Below are 9,236 nucleotides of genomic sequence, written 5' to 3'. Positions count from 1 at the left end.
AGGGAGAATGCCGGCGGCTGGGATTCTGGCTGGAAAAGGAGCAAATATTGGAAACCTATTCTGCACAGCTCCAAGAATCCTGAAACTCCACGGAAGTCATTTTTGGAATTAATAAGAATTATTGAGCAAAGAAAGTACCGAAGGGGGCCCACACCCTGGCCACGAGGGTGCCCCCCCTACTGGGCGCGCCCCCTATCTCGTGGGCCCCCTGGTGGCCCTCCGGTGCCCATCTTCTGCTATATGAAGTCTCTTACGCTGGAAAAAATCATAAGCAAGCTTACGGGATGAAACTCCACCGCCATGAGGCGGAACCAATCTAGGGCTCTGGCGGAGCTGTTCTGCCGGGGAAACTTCCCTCTGGGAGGGGAAATCATCACCATCGTCATCAACAACAATCCTCTCATCGGGAGGGGGTCAATCTCGATCAACATCTTCACCATCACCATCTCCTCTCAAAACTCGAGTTCATCTCTTGTATCCAGTCTTGTATCAAAACCACAAATTGGTACCTGTGGGTTGCTAGTAGTGTTGATTACTCCTTGTAGTTGATGCTAATTGGTTTACTTGGTGGAAGATAATATGTTCAGATCCTTAATGCATATGAATACTCCTCTGATCATAAACATGAATATGCTTTGTGAGTAGTTACGTTTGTTCCTGGGGACATGGGTGAAGTCTTGCTATTAGTAGTCATGTGAATTTGGTATTCGTTCGATATTTTGATGAGATGTATGTTGTCTCTCCTCTAGTGGTGTTATGTGAACGTTGACTACATGACACTTCACCATTATTTGGGCCTAGAGGAAGGCATTGGGAAGTAATAAGTAGATGATGGGTTGCTAGAGTGACAGAAGTTTAAACCCTAGTTTATGTGTTGCTTCGTAAGGGGCTGATTTGGATCCACTAGTTTCATGCTATGGTTAGGTTTACCTTAATACTTCTTTTGTAGTTGCGGATGCTTGCAATAGGGTTTAATCATAAGTGGGATGCTTGTCCAAGAAATGGCAGTACCCAAGCACCGGTCCACCCACACATATCAAATTATCAAAGTACCGAACGCGAATCATATGAGCATGATGAAAACTAGCTTGACGATAATTCCCATGTGTCCTCGGGAGCGCTTTCCTCATTATAAGAAATTGTCCAAGCTTGTCTTTTGCTACAAAAATATTGGGCCACCTTGCTGCACTTTATTTACTTTCATTGCTTATTACCCGTTACTAATTATCTTATCACAAAACTATCTGTTACCTACAATTTCAGTGCTTGCAGAGAATACCTTACTGAAAATCGCTTGTCATTTCCTTCTGCTCCTCGTTGGGTTAGACACTCTTACTTATCGAAAGGACTACGATAGATCCCCTATACTTGTGGGTCATCAGAAACAACCACTTCTTCCCTTTCTCAACCAAGAGGTTGATGTCTTGCAACATGATCCTCGATTCCTCCGTCTCTCTCGCAAGCCGTAACCTCTCTTTCTCGAGCTCAAGACCATGCATTGTCACTATTTGCTCGTGATCACACTTGGCAACCTTATCTTGCCTCTCCAATTCGACTTTATCCTTCTCCAACATCAACCTCTCTTGGTCGAACTCCATCTCCTCCCTTTGCACAGCAATGAACATCTTGAACATTTCCTCCTTCACCTCCTTGGCATAAAAAAATACCCATCCAAGTGGCGGACATTGATACGTCCATTTTGCATCATGTTTTTATGTTCATATTTATTGCATTATGGCCTGTTATTTCACTTTGTGATACAATTCTTATGCATTTTCTCTCTTTTTTACAAGATTTACATGAAGAGAGAGAATGCCGGCAGCTGGAATTCTAAACCGAAAAAGAGCAAATCTGAGATACGTATTCTGCACAACTCCAAATGTCCTAAAACTTTACGAAGAATTGTTTTGGAATCTATAATACCAAAATAGTTTATCCCCACTAATCTATTTCTCTTGACATGCAGGCTATCCACATCAGCAGCACTGCCCCGTCAGCGTTTAATTAGAGGATTACAAGCGGGACCCACCATAGCAAAAAATGAACATGTTGCCTTCAGTTACCGCTGTTGGTAGGACCAACCAGAGAAACTAACGACAAATGTAGTCCAGCCCGGCCCATCGGTCTCGACTCTTTCCCCTAGCGAGCATGCCCCCGCTTTCCTCCATCACTCGGTTCCCCGCTTTCCCCTGTCTCCACTCCGGCGCGCCGCCAGCCAGGATCCCATTTCACAGGCAACACCTCCCCTCCCCCCCCCCGCGCGCCGCAGCAGGCACACCCTACCTCGCCGACACACCACTCCTTCTGCGGCGGCCACCTCCTTCCCTCCCCCTTCACCCTCCTCCATACTTGCGATGGCTGCCACGACTACTTCGCAACAGTGCAGTGCCCGATGGTATCGTCATTGGGGATCGGTGTCGGGCTCCATGGAGTTTGCTACCTCGATGCAGAGGCCATGTCATCGGTGGAGCGTTAGGCAGAGGGCTTGCAACGTCAGGCAGCGGCCTGAGTCCAGCTGAATTTGTCCAAGAAGGCCACGTGGAGGCTTCCTTTCCAACTGCTCAGCCATGGGCTCGCTGCTGCCCATCCAAACTTGGCGTCGGCGTCAGCAGTCCACCTCCTCCTCGGATGTCGCCCCGGCTAATTCAGCACAAATTTATACACTTCCCTCTTGGTTATTGATTTACTGGCAACAACAACGAACTCCCGACTACAACGACACTATTCGTCCACTTGAAGGTACTGTACCATACTCTGTTCTTCACAAGAGTATTTCTCTTTTCTTATAATCCTGCATATATTCTTATGAAAAGGACCATAGTAACATTACATAGCCCATTGCTTCTACCGGCCCACCCTGTGTATCTTCCCTGGTCACGATGGATAGCGAACAGACAACTGACTAATTGATGTCGGACGCTCCCTCTCCTAATAATGTTCTGGCAGCTCCACTTCCTCTCCCCACCATCTGCGCAGGAAACTGATGGATTGCTCTTTAAAGTTTGCTCGGCCTCACCTCATTTCCTTCCCATCTGGTCTCTACCACACCACTCATGCATACTGCCTCCGGTGAGCAACTCCCTGCCATTTCCTCCATGTTCTCTATGTATGATTGTATCACAAATTTGCACTTTCTCAGGTACTATGTGTTCAACGATGCCCAAGTAGTCATCTTCATTGGGTTTCCCTACTGCAGGCGCATTCGGTTTCTGCCTCCTACTGGTACATAATATTCCCAAATTCTCCTATGTTGCTAATTTTGTTATTTGTTTGCTCAATATAATTTTGCTTCATTCAATATGTAACGGTGCTCTATATGGAACAATTGAACACATACACCTTACATTTTATAATCATTTTTGTCCCAAATTATTTTCATTCCAATTAGACAAAACACCAAGGCGTCCTCTGAGAATACTCCTCCAATTGATAATCAAACACATATTAACATAAAAGAATGAATCCAGGTATGCTTCATAAACCTACATACTTATTTAACTCTGTCACATCAAATTTATGCTCCCTGTCTATAATGGTTCAGAAGCCTCCATCTTTATAACACTCTGATTAATCTTCCTTCTGATCAGATCTGGAGTAAAAAGAAGAATAGACTTTACCGAGCATGATGCCAACAAATCTATCAGGTATGACAATACTCACATGCCTATGATGCGCAAGGTTTACGCATGCTCTCTTTTTATTGATCGGTTCGCTTACCATATCTTATCTTAGTGCAGATCAAAGGAACGTGAGCATAGTCCTTCCAAAGGATACAAGAAACAGTAGGTATTACTTCTCACAGCCTATATATAAAATAATTCTCACAAATACAATTTTCCCCTTAAAGTAATTACAATGCTAGATGTTCTCCTTACGTAGGAAAGCAGACAATAAAAATCCAAGAACCAACGATGGACAGCACGAGTAAACCAAACATGCAGACCAAATAGGTACTTCAGTTTTTAATTCCAACCTTTGTATCGTCCTATTTGTGTCACTTCCAACTTTAACAATCCTATGCTTCGCAATACACACATGAGAACTTCCTCTGTCCTATACCTACGACCAGCAATAAATCATTTCTTCATTTCATACTCATTTTGCTGAGCTTCCATTGTAACCCAGGAACCTTTTGTTTGGCACAACAATACATTATGCCATTCAATGCAACCACATGCATCTGCATACATGTGTTATAAATAAGGATGGCAATTTTACCCATGGGTACGGGTAGCCGCGGGTACCATACCCGCATGGGTATGGTATGGGCACACTTTTATACCCATGGGTAGTACCCATACCCCACCCGTTAAGTCATGGGTAGGGTACGGGTATAGCCTTGTATCCGCGGGTATACCCATACCCTGCCCGCTTGTAAAAATAATGTTAAGTTATTGTCAATTAATTATTAATTTGTCATGTGACTCGTTTACTCCTATTAACTTATGAGTATGTTGTGATTTCTAAATTTTGATAGAAGTCGTGTACCCATCTGCTTGTATTGAGCTAAGATATTTGAGTTTTTTTTGTCAAATGTGCTATTAATGAGTGTAAAATTGTGAACAACTTGTGTACTAGTATTTGTTCTACCCGTTGGATACCCAATGGGTACGGGTATCCGTCAGGTATGGGTATGGATAAAGTTTTAAACCCATGGGTACGGGTATGGGTAGAATTTTCTACCCACTGACTATACGGGTATGGGTATGGTATTGCTCTACCCTGTCCATACCCTACCCATTGCCATCCTTAGTTATAAACCAGACTCATAACTTGAAATTTCCTACAATTATTTCTTAATCTGAGCGGTTTAACTGACAATGTTTGGTTCAAAGCCTGGGCACTTTGCCCCAGACCTACATGATGAAAAGTTGTGATTTGCTAGGCTAGCCTTGTAGGTGAATGTTTTGTTCATATCCTTGCTTCCTGCTATGTCCTTGGGTGCTTATAAATTTTAGATCTGCCATTCATGTAACACACCTAGACTGAAATCTTATATTTCTCTTCATGACAGATGTTAACATGTGGAGCAGACAATCAAACAGGAAGGGTCTTACTATTCATGCCAGATGTTAACATGTGGAGGAGACAATCATACAGGAAGGGTCTTCATTAGTGGATAATGCTTGAATGCTATGTTTTGTCATAAATCTATAAATACCAAATTGTGTTTCTACTATGTTTCGAATGTTAACATCAGGATCTGTATTATAACGCCATCTCTGTTTATTCCTTTACAGAGTATATATGTATCTCTTCAAAACTCTCATAAATTGCAGAAAATGCCGCCTAGGCTAGCCTTCAGTGCTTATAATTTTTTAGATTTTAGATACCAACCCTTTGCTGCTACTGGCTCAGATTAAGACCTGTCTAATTCAGAACCATGTCGAATCACGTGACATGGAACGCCTAGGCCAGGGAAATTACACTGCCGGGACAATAGTTTACTCTATTTAATTTTGAGGTAATTACAGTGGTGGTGTCACAACTTGGCGTGGACGGTCACTTTGGTGCCACAAGTTGTGGTGTACATCAAAGTGGTGATATAACTTGGCTATAGCGTGCACATACGATGCTTTTCTCGTTTTGATACGGATTAAGTGCTGACTAAGCAAGCCAGTTGGGCGGGGGTCCCGCTGTCAGTGACCAGAGGGCTCGGGAGCGGGCTTGTGGCCGAAGATTTTTCAAAAAACCTCTTAGATTTACTATTTTTCGCAAATAGGCCCCGCCTTGGCTGTACAATGCTGCCCTTTCGTTTTTGCCTATATGACCTCGCGTATCGTGAAAAGAGTGCGGAGACCCTGCCGCTTCGAATCCCTCGGCTCGAGCTCTCCTCGTATGTTTCTCCTCTCATGCGTTAGAAGGCAGAGGCAGCGTTGATATGGAGGACGACGTGGATCAGCGGCGTCGACAACGATGGAGCCCCGTCGCCGCGCTCCTGGCGAGGCAGCTCCTGTGTACGGTGAGCAAGACCTTGTTTTCCCCTGCACAATCCCTTGTCGTCCTTGTTTTTCATAGGGTTTTTGTTAGTTTGATCGGCCACAAAAAATCTAGGTTTTCTTGATGATTTTGCCTGCGGATGGAATTTAGTCTGCGGATGAAGTTGAAATCCCCCTGCGCATTCGGTTGTCTCTAGGGTTAAGCCCAGGTTTAGTACACCCCTGCTTTTTTAACTAAAGATGTGAACAGTTAACTCAAGATGTGAACAGTTGTTACTGAATTTTTTGACATCTGTTATCTGAAGATCTGCATTGCAACTGTTAATTGAAAGTTGGGACATGTATGTATTTATCTGTTGTTTTTATGCAGTGTGCACTAATTTTGGTGGCTATTGTCTTCCAAAATAGGTGAACATGTAGGCCAAGTTAGGCCTTAACATGACTATATTAGATTGTTTGGTAATGCTGACTGAAACTATGTGTTTGCATTGTTTTCTTGAACTGAATGTTAGCTCTAATAGCTGGTTCACTATTCACTGAATATGTATTTGTCTTGTTATCTGAATATTATTGCACTGCATATTGCAGGTGATTTTGATGGACTATTCATAGTTGAGATTCACCACAAGGGATTTTTCTGTGGAACTGGCAGTAATAGTACGTATATGGATTATGCAGTGGATTGGTTTGACAATTGTGTTAGTGACACATGGTCTATATTGTGGATTGAAGATTTTCTGAAACAGCTAGGTTATGAGAAAGGTACTGGACATCAGCATGATGTGTTTTGGTGCCAGCCTGGAAAGACACTTAGTGAAGGAATGAAAGAAATGAAATGTGATGCTGACAGCCTTGCAATGATAGCAGCTACCACACAACACAAGAATTTGTTGCTGATCATAGATCATGGAGATACACTGAATAGTTTGCTGAGAGATGATGCACTAGGTGAAGGTGTTCCTGAATTGCCAAAGAGGGAGAAAAAGGAAAGCAACTGGAGTAGGCAGAGGAGCTGGGAGAGGGACTGGGAGTGCAGCTGGGAGAGGACTTGGAAGAGTCACTAGGAGAGGGACTGGGAGATGAGTTGGGAGAGGGACTGAGAGAGGGACTGGGAGAGGAGCTGGGAGTGGAACTGTGAGAGGGACTGGGAGAGGTCACACTGGAGAAAGGACAGGACCAGGAGCTGGACTATGGAACATCATGTTTCCACCAGATGAACCCAGATCATATGTGCAAGCAGAGGAGGTCCCGGTGACACAAAATGCACCAACTGAGGAGTGGCTTGATGATTTCCAGACCTTGTAGACCAAGCTGGATAGTAGACTAGTTCATCAATGAACTGGAAGAAATGCACCAACTTTTGTTCTCTGGAATGTTAGAACTAAATTTACCTTCTGCTTTAGTGTTATGCTACAATGCATATTTCCCTTTTGGTCAAGTTCATTTATGACTGTTATATGATTTTGAAGTTTAGCTGACTGTGAAATGAATGGTTTATCTGAAACTGAATGTTTCTGTGATTTTAATTCAGTTACCGCATGTCTGTCAGTTATCTAAGTTTTGACATATCTTCGGTTATATTCCGTTCATGTTACTGTCGGCTTCCTGTCCATCTCAATGATCAGATGTACCACTTACTTTGTTTAGCAAGTATACTTATATAATGTTGAGTGTTGTTTCATTTATTAAATTAAACATTCAGCTTCACACTCTCTTTAGAACAACCAGCAGTGTCAAATGCAATACTTAGTTAAATAAGAATTTGACATGAAGCCACTGTACAGCCAAGGCGGGGGCCTATTTGCGAAAAAATAGTAAATCTAAGGGCTTTTTTGAAAAATCTCCGGCCACAAGCCCGCTCCAGAGCCCTCTGGTCACTGACAGCGGGACCCCGCCCAGCTGGCTTGCTTAGTCAGCACTTAATCCGTATCAAAATGAGAAAAGCACCGTATGTGCACGCTATAGCCAAGTTATATCACCACTTTGATGCACACCACAACTTGTGGCACCAAAGTGACCGTCCACGCCAAGTTGTGACACCACCACTGTAATTACCTCTTTAATTTTCTATTTAACCGGGACAAGCTAATTACAATATGGTAATTCCAACCAACTATTTTCTTTGCTAGGAATCCAACCGAACAATCACCATGCCCAAATCTTACATGCATGTGCCATATAAATACGTACATTAACCTGCTAATTGAAACCACAAGATAAATACCATATATAACATTCTATATATTCACTGCTAATAATTTTGTTGTGTATTAACTATTTTTAAAACAATATCTTTCCGTTAAACGTTTTTTTGTCCATTGTATCCCTACAAGTTCATCTTCCCTACAACTAAATATTGGCTTTTGCATGGACAACCAGGAGGAAGCTAACATGTACGACTATTACATACATAGTTGTTCTCTACGCAATTAATGACATGAATACTTATTTTCCTACCGCATGCAATCTGATTCACCATGAAAAGTTCTGCCACCTTCAGCAACGCATCCAACTAGAGAAGCACACAAAAAAAACATAGAGGCTATTACGAAACATGAAGAATGCTACGAAACTGCCAACAACCAGCGCCACTTTCCAAACGACACGACAAAAGATCATCCATTCAAGGCTGGCAAATACATCTTTGAGTACATCAAGAAAGGAATCCCACATGTACATGTCTTATGAAACTATTATGCATCTATCAAATAATCAAGTCAAATAAATTCATCACTTCTATTTTCTCAACCGAATTTCAGCAAAATAATTTCAATAAAATTTCGCAGCAACGCGCGGGGGAATTACCTAGTATACAAAAAATACTGGGCGAAGAAACAACAAAAGGGGACCCACCAGGTGGCCACAAGCCTGTGGGCGCGCCCTACCCCTAGGGCGTGCCTCCCGAGCTTGTGGGCCCCCTGGCCAGCCCTTGGTGTCCATCTTCTGTTATATGAAAGGTTTTGACCTAGAAAAAAAAATCATAAGGAAGCTTTTGGGACGAAGCGCCACCGTCTCAAGGCGGGACCTGGGCAGAAGCAATCTAGGGCTCCGGCAGAGCGATTCTGGCGGGGAAACTTCCCTCTGGGAGGGGAAAATCAAAGCTATCGTCATCACCAACGATCCTCTCATCGTGGAAAGGTTAATCTTCATCAACATCTTCACCAGCACCATCTCCTCTCAAACCCTAGTTCATCTCTTGTATTCAATCTTGGCCTCAGAACCCCAGATTGGTATTTGCGGGTTGCTAGTAGTGTTGATTACTCCTTGTAGTCAGTGGTGGAGCTAGCAATTGAGAAC

Source organism: Triticum dicoccoides, chromosome 5B, assembly GCF_002162155.2.
Source record: "Triticum dicoccoides isolate Atlit2015 ecotype Zavitan chromosome 5B, WEW_v2.0, whole genome shotgun sequence".
NCBI classification, from domain to species: Eukaryota; Viridiplantae; Streptophyta; class Magnoliopsida; order Poales; family Poaceae; genus Triticum; species Triticum dicoccoides.
The sequence above is the reverse complement of the archived record's forward strand: the minus strand, read 5'-3'. Positions refer to the sequence as shown.